The 16,894-nt window shown below is 34.1% G+C and overlaps 1 protein-coding gene across 6 annotated transcripts in view; it reads right to left on the reverse strand.

The window, feature by feature from the left end:
• Positions 1-12,390: 12,390 nt before the first annotated feature.
• The window catches only part of LOC137638236 (lachesin-like), a 47,854-nt gene continuing 43,350 nt past the window's right edge, over positions 12,391-16,894 (reverse strand). For all 6 annotated transcript variants that reach the window (XM_068370308.1, XM_068370307.1, XM_068370309.1 and 3 more), the window contains one exon: positions 12,391-15,013. The gene's annotated coding sequence lies outside the window, so the exon portion shown is untranslated. The remainder of the gene's footprint in view (positions 15,014-16,894) is intronic.

The raw sequence follows: 16,894 nt of genomic DNA on the forward strand, positions 1-16,894 counted from the left end.
CCTCACAGGGACAATCCGGATCCAAAAGTCCTCCGTTGGCTGAAACATCGTTAGCAACCTCATCATCTGTAGACATATCTGCTAAGGAAACATCGCCTTCGTCGGCTGATAATGTCGAAGTATCACTCAGCTGATTTATGGAAGGATCAAAATCTTCAAGTATCGTAGAGCGACGATATCCTTTAGGGAAATCTAGCTGCACCATGTCGCTTGTGCTTAGAATCACCAAGCCGTGGAACCTGTGATGGTAAAAAGCTTCGAAGTAAAAGTTAAGTCACGTGGTGTAGAAAAGCACTAACAGGTCTAGAAATTACTCTTGTTTGAAGTGGTAAAAATGTAATTAGGTCTTAAAACTTAAAAAAAAAGTTAAAACTTCATCTTTAATGTTTATTTTATCAAAAATTCAGAAAAAGTCTAAGAATTACTCTTGTTTGAAGGGGTCAAAATGTAATTAGGCCTTAAAACTTAAAAAAAAAGTTTAAACTTCATCTTTAATGTTTATTTGATAAAAAATTCAGAAAAAGTCCAGAAATCACTCGTTTGAAGTGGCTTGTCTTTGTGTATTCGAAATGTGATTAGGTCTTAAAAACTGTTTTTAACTTCCTCGTGAATGTTTCTTCTGATTATTTGAAAAAAAGTTAAAACTTCATCTTTAATGTTAGATTAAAAACAATCTTAAAACGTCCTCTTGAATGTTTTTTATTTAATTTTCTAAAAGAGGGATTGAAATTTTTTGAAATGGGACTAGAAAAAAAGCTACTCACGTAATACATGAAAGCATTTGAAGGTTAATGAAATTACTCTATTAAGCTTGCCTTGTGTATTTAAATATGTAATGAATTAAGAGCTGTATAAATTTACAAATATAGTTTCAAGTTTCTCTAGAATGTTTTGTTTAATTTATATGAAGTAAAGATTCTAGAAAATTTATTAAAACTGTGAAAGACGTACAGTAGTTGAAATTTTAACCAGATCTGTTCAAGACAAATTAAGCACAATTTAGCATATTCTTAAGACCAATTTTTAACAAGTATATGTTTTACCTAGGTTTTATTGAAAAAATTATTGGTTTCTTCATATAATATATTTTTACTCAAGCTATTTTTTTTTTACTTTGGCATTATTGAAAATATCTTGTTTCTTTATATTTATCAAAAAGTAATTTTTAAGTTTTACTTAGGCCTTATTGAAAACTATCTTACTTCATTTTTTCTTTTTCAATCTAAAGAAAAATTGTACTAAAGCAATAGTTTTCTTTATATATTTCACTCGAAGGAAAGTTAAAAGAAAATACAGATTTAAAATTCTATTTGTATTGTATGTTACAAAGAAATTCAATGCATATTATGTGTAAAAATGAAGTCAAGAAATATGAATACCAATAAAACTTTTCGGTTTAAAATGTCCTATAGTGTCCACTCCCATGTAACGGGACTGGTTCTCTCAATAACACTCTCTGTTCTATTGTCGATAAAGGCAGTTGGAAGTAACATCCCCCGCGCCATGGTCCTACGACATCATCCAGCGCTGATGTTGTTGGTCTGGAATTCCGGAAAACGTCTGGAAATACAAACGGCGATGAATGGAAAGGGGGCCGTGTAGTCTTGAGACGACGAGCGGGATAGGACGACGCGTGGGAGTGGGAGTAAGAGGTAAATGGAAAGGGGGCAGTGGAGTTGGATGATGAGCGAGGAGAGTTGGAGTAGGAGTAAGAGTTGGATGAAAAGTGAGCCATGGCATCGGAGGAGGAGTTGAAGTAGGAGTAGTAGATGAGAGGAAAGAGGGACTCGAAGGTCAAAGGATGAGTAGGAGCAGGAGATAAATGGAAAATGGACCATGGAGCTTGAAGAAGAGGAGGCGGGCGAGTAGGAGTAAGAGATAAATGGAAAGTGGGCAGTGGAATTGGAAGAGAGGAGGGGGGGATAGCAAAAGTAAGAGACGAATGGAAAGTGTGCCCTAGAGTCTGAGGAGAAGGAGGTGTAGGAGTAGATGAATGGAAAGTGGACCGTAAAATCCGAGTCGGACAAGGAGGAGTAGTTGTAGGAATAGGAGATGAATGGAAAGTGGGCTGTGGAGTCTGAGGAGGAGAAGGGATAGGAGGAGTAGGAGGAATGTTCTCAAGCACCTTGCAAACAATTTTCTGTAAATTACAAACGTCTAATTCTGGTTTCAGACAGTCGAATTCCCCTTGGAACGAAATAACCATCGAGAATCCGTTCGAGATGACTTCCCTTCTGTACTTTAATTTCTTATCGTTGAACGCCATGTAATTCGTGAGGACTTGGGGGCAATGCCTTCTTTTAGGGTCTGCATTCACCATGTTGTTGGTGTGAAAGGAGCTATTCGGCAGGGAACTTTAACAAGAGGACGTAGTTTCCAAGAAGAGATTCAAGGCAGGGAACTTGTACAACAGGAAGTAGATTCCAAGAAGAGCTATATATGAAGCTATTCAGCAGGGAACTTAAACAAGATGTTGATTCCTAAGTCGTAGATTCCAAGAAGAGCTTTCAAGTAGAGAAAATATCTTCAGTAGTGGATTTCTTCCGACGGACCTTGTGTGATGATAGTTAAGTGTTACGCGCAGTCCTTTGGAGTAGAGATATCTTGCGACGGACCTTGTCAGGATTAAAATTGCGCGTTACAGGCAGGCCTGAGGACTCCTTACTACGGAGGTTGTCCGTGCTGGATTAACGTGTGGCAGTGTTAGACCTTGCCATTACGAATTGCCTCAATTTCGTATCTGAAAGGCAGGAGTTTGTAACGAGACAACTAAGCACCGGCCATAGTTTGATGGTTCTGAAGTGTTTGTCTCGTCTATTTTGACCAGCAGACACTTCTCTTACCGCTGTCGACCTCTGCGAAAGAACAACAGTACTCTCGTTTATCATAGTTATATTATAAGTTTTGGTGTTCCGTGAATTTAATTCCGTTTTGTTAGTGTTCCATGATTATAGTTGTCGAGTTCGAGCTTAGGAAATCAAGATCAAGTGATTCTGTAAACCTGACAGAATTTGATATTCTTTAAAATGTAGGGCCAGAATCCCGTACTGTTTTCTTCCAAGTTCAAATGGACGTGGAGTGTAACCTTAACCATATAGTGTGAACCTGCCTATCGTAATGAATGTGACAAGTAATCCTGATATCAACACAACACTGGTTGTGAAGCCTGCTAACACCTACCCCCTGACCAAATCAAGTTTTGTACTTTTATTTTTCAATCTTCGAGTGATGAGTGGTGAGAATATTTTGTGCCAAGCAAGGTAAGGATACTATTTTGATTGTCTTTTGTTTAGGGTCAATATTGAATACAGTTATAGATTAGGTTCAATACTGAATAGAAGATAAGGTTCTTTACGATCCATGTTGAATAGTATATTAGGTTGTTTAGGATCAATATTGAATAGTATATTAGGTTGTTTAGGATCAATATTGAATAGTATATTAGGTTGTTTAGGATCAACATTGAATGTTAGGTTGGGTTGTTTAAGGTCCAATATTGAGTAGTAGATTATGTTGTTTAGGTTTAATATTGAATATTAGATTAGGTTATTAAGGTTTTATATTGAGTAGTAGATTGTTGTTTAGGTTTAATATTGAATATTAGATTAGGTTAATTATGGATCAATATTGAGTAGTAGATTATGTTGTTTAGGTTTAATATTGAATATTAGATTAAGTTGTTTAGGATCAATGTTGTATAGTATAATTAGTAGAAATGTAATTTTTTGCACTTGTAATCACGTTGTACAAATCGACAGGAATCTAGCTGGTCTTCCTCGAATATAATATCTAAGTTTTAATCGTTTTCCAAAATCGTAGAAATTATATCATGACACTTGCCCTTTTCCGTTATTTACCAAAAAAATTCAGAACCATCTTTTATTTTGAATGATTTTACTTTAATGATCTCTCTCTCTCTCTCTCTCTCTCTCTCTCTCTCTCTCTCTCTCCTTCCTTTAATATATCTCAAATTGACTCATAATAAACGCTAATTAGACTTGCTGCAAGAAATGTAATTTGACGGGTGTAGAGGAGTTACAAGGATTTTGGATGTCTCGAAGACTTTTTTTTGTATGATTCTATATATGACGAGAGAGTGAGAGAATTTATATGATTTCATATGAGAGAGAGAGAGAGAGAGAGAGAGAGAGAGAGAGAGGAGAGAGAGAGAGAGAGAATATTAGTTTAAACGATAGTGTTTTTATGGTCTTGTTCAACTTATTCTTGTATTTGTTTACCGTGTTTCTGTTCACTATATCCTGTGGACGATATAGAAGGCAAGTGGTTTTCTGTACGCTTTATCTGGTGGACGATTTAGGAGGCAAGTATAAGAATATCCGGTTTGTAGATTAACTAGTGTGGTTTGAAAGCCTTTCTGATATCGTTGTGTATCATTGAATGTTCAGTATTTTTTGTGTATAAAATAGTACATTCATTCTCCGTAAATTGCATAGAATATTCAAAAACTAGAGGGACACTCAGTAGAGCGCAGACCTCCAGCTTATTTCTCGACCTTGACCTTGACCTTGAACCTTGACATGTATTAATTGGCTTGGTGTGTCATACACTCAAATATGAACCAAGTTCGAAGTCTCTGTGATAACGATGTATGACTGATTACGTGAATGGAACATTTTGCTTGACCGTGACCTCCACCTTTGACCCTGACCTTCGACCCTGACCTTCCAAAATTTAATCATATCCAGCTTTTTACTCAAGTTAATGCCTGCAAGTTTCACTACTCTTCGATTAGAATTGTGGCCAGGAAGCTGTTAACAAACAAACAAACAGGGGCGAAAACATAACCTCCTTCCAAATTCGTTGGTGGAGGTAATATAATGGATCTTAACCTCTTGGCGTTTGCGTCTCGCCTAGTTTCTTCAGAGGCCAGATCACTCGATGGATGTCTTAAATATTTGATGGTAAATCTTCATAAGCGCCGGGATTCTCAGCCACCCTTATTTAATGATTCGCCTGGAAGCAGGGTTGCTAGGTCTGTCCTTTTTAGGACAGTCTGTCCTATTTGAAACTCTCCTGTCCTACTTTTATCGAGTTAAAATTGACAGTGGGAAACTGTCCTTTTCTGTCACTTTTTCACTTCTTCAACCTGTATTTCTATATTCCAAAACTTCATATATGGATAAAAGATACGATATAATTTTATTCAGTAAGTACAAGTATGAATTAGCTAGAAAGGGTTAGCCTGCCTGGAAGTATCAAGATGACTGTGCTGAGAGAGTTTAAGGTTTTCTTCCCCCGTTTTCTTTACTTGTTCTTGAAAATGAGGATTTAAAGTCTTTCGTGCATTTATAAATTTTTCATAAGCAAGTTTTCGAGGAAAAGTTTAGTGTTTGTTGATTAGGTATATGAAATACAAATAAAAGCATGTAATCTCTCTCTCTCTCTCTCTCTCTCTCTCTCTCTCTCTCTCTCTCTCTCATGAAATAATACAAATTATCTCCCTCTCATCTCTTCTTATATGAAATCATACCCTCTCTCTCTCTCTCTCTCTCTCTCTCTCTCTCTCTCTCATGAAATCATACACATTATCTCTCCATCTTTCGTCTCCATATATAGAATCATACATCTCTCTCTCTCTCTCTCTCTCTCTCTCTCTCTCTCACATATAAGTTTTCTCTCATGAAATAATAATTTCTCTCTCTCTCTCTCTCTCTCTCTCTCTCTCTCTCTCTCTCTTCTCTCTCTCTCTTTCTTTCTCTCTCTCTCTCTCTTTCTCTCTCTCTCTCTCTCTCTCTTTCTCTCTCTCTCTCTCTCTCTCTCTCTCTCTCTCTCTCATATGAAATCATAAATTCTCTCTCTCAAATGAAATCATAAATTCTCTCTCTCAAATGAAATCATAAATTCTCTCTCTCTCTCTCTCTCTCTCTCTCTCTCTCTCTCTCTCTCTCCCGCGACTCACGATCCCTGACCTTAATATTCTACTGATGAGGCATTCTCTCATTCCCTCTCCCTGGACGAGACTTCTATGTAAATGAGACTCCGCCAAACTCAACCTCAACTTTGAAGGATCATTAATTTCACGTTTTATCGCATTTCCTCGTCCGAAGTCACGTTAAGAACGAATCCGTCCCTGGCGGCGATCCATCCACGAATGGCTTCACATTGGCGTCCTCCAATTTATCTTTTAACTTTAATTAAACTTATTGTTATCATTTTTCGTGGGATTATTGCGAGAGAAGTTATGGATATGAATGGTTTGAAGGAGGGATAATCATAAATAAATGTATGAATGTATAATTATTTTGTAAAACTTAATCATATATGAGAATTATTCACAATGTTACCTTCTAGCCTCTTTTCCAGTAACTGCCTTGTTATAAAGATGGCATCCACACACCACAGTTTCCCCCCCCCCCTCATGAATCCACACTGTTGTTTCCATTTTACAATCTCCCTCAATTTTTCATCTAGTACCCTCTCTCACAATCCTGTTAAATTGTTCACCCTTTTTCTCTCATTTAAGGTCTCAAACCTTAATTCTAGATCTATTTTTTCTTGGTTTTCTACCTAAAATCCCTTTACAGGTCAGGACATTGTTTTTGTCAACTCAAACCAGGATATAATCAATTTGGCTTTCCACTCCTCCACTTTATAAGTTATTAGGTGTTTATCTAACTTTGTTCTAATTAATCTCTATCATATACTCCCCATCATCATAAATTTTTCTTATTATTTCTGAGGTCTTGATAATGAAGATGAAAGGCTTGCATTTTTGTTAAGAAGTTAATCTTTTATTTCACTAAGGATGGCACGGAAAGTGTCATGTTTTTGGCCGAGTTATTTAAGTTAAAAAATTTCAATTTTGAGTACATTTTTATATGGATTTTACCATTCACTATAATCCTCAGGTTTTATCATTATTATTATTATTATTATTATTATTATTATTAGTCATTCCAGTTTTTTTTTCTGCCCCCTCCCAAAAAAAATCAGTTTGGCAGTGATAGTAACTTTTTATTTACTTTTTGAAATGAAGGGACTTTCAGGTGAATAGTTTAAAGAATTTTAAATGAAGGGACTTTCAGGTGAATAGTTTAAAGAATTTTAAATGAAGGGACTTTCAGGTGAATAGTTTAAAGAATTTTAAATGAAGGGACTTTCAGGTGAATAGTTTAAAGAATTTTAAATGAAGGGACTTTCAGGTGAATAGTTTAAAGAATTTTAAATGAAGGGACTTTCAGGTGAATAGTTTGAAAAATTTTAAATGAAGGGGCTTTCAAGAGAATAGTTCAAAGAACTGTCCACATTCATGAATATTTTCACAGAATTATCCAGTTTTTTTATGCAGAACCAATAGCTTGCAGTTATGTCACACATTTTAATTGATCACCTGATTAACCTGTTTTTTTTTTCTTTTCAGATTCAACCCTTGACCAATGCTGTTTGTTCTTGAGGCAGGCTATTAAATACTGTGAGTACACATTCCTAGCTTATTTATGAAGTAATATTATTATATATATCTGTATATTTATATATGTATGTATATATATATATATATATATGATATATATATATATATATATATATATATATATATATATATATATATATATATATATATATATATATTTTATATTAATTATATATATATATATATATATATATATATATATACATATATATATATATATATATATGTATGTATGTATGTATGTATGTATGTATGTATGTATGTATGTATGTATGTATGTATGTATGTATAAACAATGCAAGTATGTTTTCACTGCCTTATATAATACATATCTAAAGTGTGTCAACACGACATGGACACCTGCATTCCAAAACCCTACACAAAAGCTCATGCAGGCAGCTGAATTCCCTTTCGCCCATGCATCCTAATCCCAGGCTTTGTTGGGTACAATGCAGCGAAGTCCATTTGCTCATTTCCCTGTACTTCCTTCCTTGTGCCATGAAGCGACTGTTTGGGTTTACGTGTGTTTTGTAGCTTTTCCCCTTTACTTTCAACCCTACGAAGTTTCATGTACGTAAAAATTTTACATCTATGCTGTGTTATTTTTACGTACGACATAATTTAGTTTTATGTAATTGTGTTCTGCGCTCGTTTGACCTTTCCTTCGAATGTTTTTCATTTAATTTTTTCTTGGTTTAATAATTGATGACATTTTATGTTCATAAAAATGTTACATCTATTCGGCTGTGCTATTTTTACGTGTAACATAATTTAGTTTTATATAATTGTGTTCTGAGCTCTTCTGACAATTTCTTCGAATGTTTATCATTTATTTTTTTCCATATTTTTATTTTATGATATTTTAGCTATATTCATATGGATTACAATGTAGGGATAGTGACTTAATTTTCATTATTTAGTCATTCGCAATTTTTTTTCCGGAAAATTTTATCTTGAGATACGCGTAAAGTAAGTTCTGTTTTTTTTCCAGTGCACTTTCTTTAGTTAATGAAAATCAAATTATATATACCTAACAGATGAATTGTTTGGTGATGATTGATAGCAAAATCATAATCCAGTTCACTACTACTACTACTATTGTAACTGCTAACTGGCTCCTTTCCATGTGGTAAACTGTACATAGAAAACTGTCATTTATTTTGAGATTGCTTGGTCTCTTTGGCTAGATAAGGACTCTGTTCAACTTTGGAGCCCGTTGTTGTTGTTATTATTATTAATTTTGTTGTTGTTATTTATTATTATTATTTTCTCTTGTAGTTTATTTTTCTGTTTCTTTTCCTCACTGGGTTATTTTTCCCTGTTGGAGCCCTTGGGTAAGATAGCATCTTGCTTTTACAACTAGGGTTATTGCCTAGCTTGTAATAATAACAATAACAATAATGGTAATGATAATGTCTCAAACACCCTAATATGTTACCGTTAAATTATGCAAAAAAAAAAAAAAAAGAAAGTGATTGTTAATTTGGCAATATTACAAAACTTTATTAGGGCCCTTTATTTTATTTTTTATTTTATTTATTTTTTTTTTTTTTTTGCGAAAGAATAATTTTGGAATGGTCTTGAAGCAAAACTATCTCGTTGAATGGTTATGGCTATAGTTTTTTTTTTTTTTTTTTTTTTTTTGTCAACAAAATCATTTATTGCAGTTAACTCGGATGGGCTTAGCTTTATTTTTTATTATTTTAATTCAAGTCTCCCTTTTACTACTAAATTTATTCAAATCATTATTTTTCCTTTTATATTTTATTGCATTTGCTTTTAATTGCTCCTCTATTTTCTGTAAATAATCGTTGCTGATATTATTAGTTTTAATCGATTCCAAATGTAGAATCTTCCTCGACGGAAACTATGGCTTTGCTTGAATTTTCCTAGAGCCACAAAAATAATGTTATATGCTTCCTTTGAAAAGCCAGATCAGTTAATTTAATGTCTTTTCATCCATATCATTTGAGGTGACCCTGGAATCTTATATAGAAGACCTACTTTAAGTTTCTCTTTGCTTAAAAAGGTAGTTAGTGGATATTCTACACCATCATCGTTTGAAATTCCTCTACACTAGTGTGATGACATCTAAATTAGGGTCTGTTTTTTAACTCTAGAGGTGTGTAAATTTCAACTAGATATTTCATATTACCAATAATCCGTTAAAACGATTGAATTTAAAAAGCATTATGCTGTTTTAGTGGATGACCCCAATAGTGTGTTCAGATTGACCCCTGTTCTTTCGTGAACTTACCCATTTGGTAGAGAAGGTCTTTTTCAAAAACTTAGATTGAGTAGGTTTTTTTCGTGAACTCAGATTGAGTAGGTTTTTTTTCGTTAACTTAGTTGAGTAGGTTTTTTTCGTGAACTTAGTTGAGTAGGTTTTTTTCGTGAACTTAGTTGAGTAGGTTTTTTTCGTGAACTTAGTTGAGTAGGTTTTTTTCGTGAACTTAGTTGAGTAGGTTTTTTTTCGTGAACTTAGATTGAGTAGGTTTTTTCGTGAACTTAGTTGAGTAGGTTTTTTTTTTTTTGTGAACTTAAAAGAGTAGGTTTTTTCCATGAACTTGAGTAGGTTTTTTTCGTGAACTTAGGTTGAGTAGGTTTTTTTCGTGAACTTAGATTGAGTAGGTTTTTTCGTGAACTTAAAAGAGTAGGTTTTTTCCATGAACTTGGTTGGAGTAGGTTTTTTTTTCCCGTGAACTTAGTTGGAGTATGTCTTTTTCGTGAACTTATGTGGGTCTTTTTTGTGAACTTACCTGTTTGGTGGAGTTGTCCTTACATTTAATGCACTAGCTGCTTTCTTTGCAAGTCATTAGCATTGATTACTTGCGGTACACTTACAAAGTACAATCTTGTGATGAGAAATGTATAGGAAAACAAAGTTAGTCTTGCTCTGGTGCTCACCAATAAGGTTCTGGGGTTTCTTTAGGTTATTAAACTCATTCAGAACCAAATGCTTCCAGATTAAATTGGTATGGAGAGTTAAGGTTGTTATAAGAAAACACTCACTGGTGCTCAACTCTATTCTTAACTTTGAAATGCTCATTACTTTAAACCTCAAACTGGTTTTACTTTCTGTAGTCGTAAGAATTAGCTCAGAAGTATAAAAACTTACGATCAACCAGGAATCAGACCCATTTCCTTCCAATATTAGGTTTTGTTCAGTTTTTCAAACTTCATTTGTTAGATTTTATAAAAAATGGGACTGACACCTCATGGGTATCATTAACAGTTTTCTTGAAATAATTTAAAACCAAAGTTTTGGTAATTCACTTAAATAAAAATCTTAATATACTATCTTGTAATATAACCTTTAGGAAGGAAGGAACTTTAATGAAACACAGAATTTTGGACGAGCCCACTTTAATTTAAAAAGTTACAATTCCCACATGTACAAAGAACTCACAAATCAATAAATAAAAATTTCACAATAATGAAGACTACAATCTTTGACAAATTTCTTGCTGGGATAGACCTAGAGTATGACAGACAGTGGGGCTGATAAAATTTTTTTGTGGTGCATCCATATTTTGTCAGTTACAAAGTCTATTTTTTTTTTTTTTTATTCATGTCATGGAGCTTTGCAATCTTTAGGATCTTAAACTGTTCCATATTTTCACACAGCTTTTTATCTTTGGTACAAAATAGAATGCTAGTTTTTTTTTCTTTTAATATACAGTAGTCCGTAGGCTACAAAAGCAGTTTGCATCGTCTTGTACAGTAGTGTATGAGGATTAGTTTGTAGGTCACGTATAATTTTCAGTCGATCAAGTCTAATGTCAGAGGATGTTCCACAAGATATCCCAAAGTATATCGAGCGTCCTTCACCAAAGTCAATTGTGTTGTAGCGTAAAGTCCGTGACGTATTTTTCAGTTCATGTTAAAGTCGCATGTTGTAAAGAGGAAGCTAGTGTCTTCGTTCGTTCGTTTGTTTCACCAGCCACCACTCTCCGACACAGTAGATCCCCTCATATCTTATTATGTACACCTTTGTGACCGCGCTGCATTTTCGCTTGAGGAGCAAACGTAAGGTTTTGTCTTCCAGAAAGAATGGCACTCTAAAAAGCCGAGACCTTAAGAGGGCCATCTCAAAGGATTCCATTCTTGCATTTGCCTTCAAGCGAAGGAAATAATGGTATAACATACTAAAATTAGCAATGCCTTTGGAATCTACAAAGATTAAAGAAATTATGAAAATTAAGTGAAATAAGTGCTACTAAATACTCCTAAGACTTAGTTTTAAAGAGAAGCACCACCACATGTTCACTATACTGTACTGTATTTACTGAAATAAGGAATACCTTTATACATAATGTGGTAAACTGACAGGAAAATGTGCATTCAAAAGTTTTGTTACATGATTTGCTCTCAACTACAACCCAAAATATTAGTGACTGTAAAAGGTATTGAATTTTATTAATGATATACATTGAGAGACTCAGAAAAATGAAGGTCGTTATCTTGCAGTGCGGTCAACTTACATTAGAAAATTCATTAATATTATTCCCTATTGAAGCATAATATTAAAACTGGGAGTGACCTGGGTAGCCACAGTGATTCAGAAACTACATATATAACATCTTATTGTCTCAGTAAGATAAAAAAAAGAAATTATTCCCTTTTTTTTATCTCTAGACAAAGAAATGTTTAGCTGACTTATTACGAATTTGTTTTTCCTAAGGTTAGATATAGTTCGAGCCGTTTTAAAGGCGAGAAAGTGCACATGTGTGGGTTGATGTAATTAATGCGAGTCTTTACTACATCACATTTGCTTAAGATGATGAAAAATAGAGGCAGTGTTCTTGCCAATATGGCAACACTTTTCTCTAATAGCTGGAATGTTCTTCCGTTATGCAAATACATTCCCAAATGATACGGAATCCTTGATGATGTGGAATTTTAAACCAAATTTTTGCCAAAAACTTTTGATTTATGAATTTTTCCTCAATTTAAAAAAAAAATCAATTATCAAAATTATACAAAGAACAATTAAACAAATTTTTCACATCACCCCAAGAGTAGGTAGAAGCTTAAATTTTAATAGTGATGTCACAACTCATCCTTTTTAATAATAATTAACCTGTTCCCTGTCAATTCAGTAATCATTAGCATTCTGAAACAATTTTTTTCAACTTTTTTTTTTCTTTTTCCGAGACATGTACCTCTGTGAACACTTTTAAACAGATTTTTGTTTCCTAAGTAATGCACTATTTGTTTATACAACCATTGCTGTGTACAGATGCACAGATAACACAGCATTTATAAGCTACTGAAATCAAACAAACTTTCCATGCAATTCAAAATCAATTGCTGGTATTCAAGTGCAAACGGTGATTAAAAGTCTCAAAGATTTTCAGTCAGTCCTCAAAACTTGTGTCTAAAGGCAGTGATAAAGTACACAAGTATACATAAATATACATGGAAAGAATGTGTATACCTCACGTGCCTGTATAGGATTAGTACATCATTGCGCACTTCAATAATTTTCCCAATCTATGAATTAATATTTTACACATACATGTATACATTAAACCTAAAACCTTACGTGTGTTTTTGACCAAAATTATACAACTGTAAGCCGGTAATTGCAGGGCTTATTTGATTTTCTTGTGAGTTTATATACAAGATACGAACACTTAAGACATCGTATGCCACATTGACTCACAGCATATTTCCCTCGTGATTCATCTTTTTGACAAAATGTTATGTTTGTATGTGATGGATAATTTTAAAGAGGAGAATAAGAGGGTAAACGGGTTGGAACTATTTCTGCCGGCTGTAAGAGATTCGTGAATGATAATCCATTTCCTCTCTCAAAGCCAAAAAATATATGGTTAAGATACAATGATTATTATTATTCACTACAACGGGTAATAAGTGAGATTATCCATTGATAGATTTCTTCTAGTGAATACATTAACATTATTAGTGTACCAGAACATACATACTAGAGCGACCTATTTGTGGATTTTTACGTCCAGAAAATGCAAATAGATCTATACAGTATTTGGTCGAATATAGGACTAAGGGTAGATAGGATAGATTGAGAGAAAAAATAGATGGAGAGGAATCCAGTTCATATATATATACAATACATGGACAACTTAAACACATAATCCGTATCCAAATGACGGATACAATTACACACTGTGCTGCCTCGGTGCTACTCCCACCTTGCTTCCATCCTGTAAGAAATTTCCACTTCTAGACCAGAAAGGGTTCAAATTTTTCTTGATTTTTGATTACTGATAAGAATGAGAGGCACTTGTTTTAGACTTAAAATGAAGAATAAATTTCAGTGATAGTGGAATAGTTTCAGGGAGTTCGCAAGGTGGGACAGAGAGACTCTAAACACACTACCCAAAAAAGTTATTCAAAATAATTATATAACAGCAATATATCATTGCAAATATAGTGTACAGTGACTATTTTTTTCTTTTTCGAAGTGACTATCAATTATTCCTATTAAAATTCATTAAACTAATGTTATTTCCTTTACTACGAAACAGTCCCCTTTGTTTTATCAACACATTAATAGAATAATCCTTTCTTGTCCTAAGGCAGAAGTGTTCTTATTGTGCCACCAACATACAACTAACTCATTTAGTGTCAAAAAGGCCTTACTAATGGCATCAGTATGGACTCTTTGATTTGACAAAGAGCAAAAAGCCTCGGAATATCTCAGAAGCTTTCTGCTTTTGTCTCTACCTTATATAATATGACTTGTTAATACAGTTAACTTAACATCACTTGTTACTGGAAAAGATTATACATGTCAGTCGTAGTCTTTTCTTCAGTTTACATATTCTTCTTCCTTTGCTATAATTATTATGCATTGAATTCATATACAAACACATCTTAAATATAAGATATGTGGCTTTCCAGCTAAAAGAGGAATAAATAATGAATCATGATCCAGTGTATCCATGAACAAGTCATTGACAAGAATCATGGTAGGCTATCTTCAAAGAATAACAAACGAAGAAATAATTTTTCTTTGATTGGTGATTTATTTTATTACCATTTGTAAATCTTTAATATGAACCCAAAACAAATTTCCAATTCCTAAGTCTGATTTTGTAAAATTTTGATTGTGCTAATTTTGTTCTCAGAGTTTATGAAAAACTGTTATGACTTGCTCTTTAATTCAAAGTCCATTTGTGACACATCAAATAATACAAGAGGAAAAATTCTCTACAACTAGAACTTCTGACACACACACTATGTTAGATAGAATACAAGATTGCTACCTTTCATTTACATTAGAGTTAATGAGCTTCAGGTTAGGAGGAAATTAAAATATGTTCTAAAACCCTATCGATAGATATTAAATCAATGTTCAGCAGTATATTTTGAATACACTGCCTCCTGAAAAACCTTTTACTGATTATGTTGAAATCAATGCAGATGATTTTAGATTATTAGAAAAAAAAAGGTAATAAAGAACACTGGAAATATTTCATGGAGGACTCAAAGTGATTGCAAGTGCCTCTAGGTCTCGCAGTACTCCTGAGTCTGTGGATGTCGTAAAAGCTGATACTAAGAGATATAGTTAGGCTTCAAGACAACCAATTCTATCTGAAAATAAAAGAAAAAATATTTTAGATACCATTTGATGATAGCATTAAATAAAACAACTAAGTTACCCAATTTACTGTATATTTGTTATTGAGATCATCATAAAGATATTTTTAAACTATTGTAATTGAGTACTTTAACATAATTATACAAGAATTAAAACCAATTTACAGTCATCTCCGCTTTCCGTAGATTTGCTTTACGCGAATTTAGTTTGACAGAGTATTTCTGAGTGAGCCATGGTCCCGAATTTCATAGCAATTCTCAAATAATGACCAATATTGCTAAAGTAATATTTAAAATTTTCTATATTAATCCATTTAACGATAAAATTATAATTTTCTACCTCAAAATTGTAAAAAAATATCACAAACAACACATGATTGAACCACGTGATGGAAAATACTCTAGGCTGTGTGTGCCAAGACTGCGAATACAGTACTGTGTGTTGCTTACACGAGATATTGCATCACACGCTGTTGGTTGACATAAAGAGTCTGCCAATCAGGGCACGCTAATCCATATCCCAAGGGCATTAAAAACAAGAAAATTAAGCCGCTACCAGCGCATTGGATGCACAATCCTACGGCCTGCATCACTAAACCACTGATAAATGAATGGTTCCACCAGTTTTTCTTCCCCCAAGTTACATTTTAAAAAGCATGGAAGGGGCTCTTTGCTTATGGATAATGCTGGAACCCACAAAACTGATCTCCATTGTATAATGCTGGAAGCCATGCAACGATCTCCATTGTGACCTTGTGGTTACAGTATAGTGTATTTGCCGGCAAATACCACCTTATTAATTCAACCTGTGGATCAAGACATTATCTGAGCACTCAAGGCCCTCTACACACTAGATTAAATGAATAACCTTGTCACAGCCATGAATACGGATGAAAACTTTTCATTGAAGGAGTACTGGCATAACTAGGCAATTGCATCCTGTCTGCAGATCACCCAAAAATCATTGAAGAAGATGAAGAACAAGCTTTTCAATGCATACAGGAAGAAATTATGGCCAAACCCCGTCCACGACCACAAGGGGAATTACACCTGACAAGATTCACAATTCAGCTGTGAATAAAGCTGTGAAGCTTCCAAGATATCTGGGAGGAGAGGGCTTCCCAAATATGACTGCCAATGACATCAGGGGCCTCATCGACTGCCCATCTGAGCCACTGACAGATGAAGACCTATTCGAGTTGAAGTCCATGAACAAACGAACGAGAAAGAGGTACAGTACAACAGCAAGCAGAAGCTGGAGGGGGTGAGGAGCAAGGTTTTATGGCTTAATGCCTCGCAGAAATGTGCAACCTACCAAAGAGCTGCAACAAATATTGCAAGATTGGGAAATGATATGGTGTGATCCGTAAATTTCTGCAATATGTTTAGGTACATCTCCATCCTTAACCATGATAAAAAAAAAAAAAAAAGGCAGCAGCAATTTCCCATTACATCATACCAAGTGGTAAGAAGCCACTGAACAAAATAGTGAAGAAGAATTGTTTGGTTAGCTTAGCACTGTCAGGTGTATGAGGAAAGAGGAGAATGTGTAAAGAAAGGACAAGACTATTTGGTGTATGTTTAGGCAAAGGAGAATTGATCTGTAACCATAGAGGGATCCAATGTAGTACTATCTCTATAGTCAAAGGACTCGATAACACACTAGCTACCCATTGAAATATTACTGCTAGTGTTGGACTGTCATTCAGTTAGTTCTTTGTGCTTGTTGCAGAATTTTTTTCATAATTCTGACCACCCTTTGCTTTCAGATCTTCCCATCATGTATGCAGTACTAGTAATTAACAGTTTTGGCTACTTCATTATAAGGCTCACGTTGTGAGCAGATTATGGAATAATCTTCCTAAATAATCAGTA

The sequence above is a fragment of the Palaemon carinicauda genome, chromosome 3, assembly GCF_036898095.1.
Source record: "Palaemon carinicauda isolate YSFRI2023 chromosome 3, ASM3689809v2, whole genome shotgun sequence".
Lineage (NCBI taxonomy): Eukaryota > Metazoa > Arthropoda > Malacostraca > Decapoda > Palaemonidae > Palaemon > Palaemon carinicauda.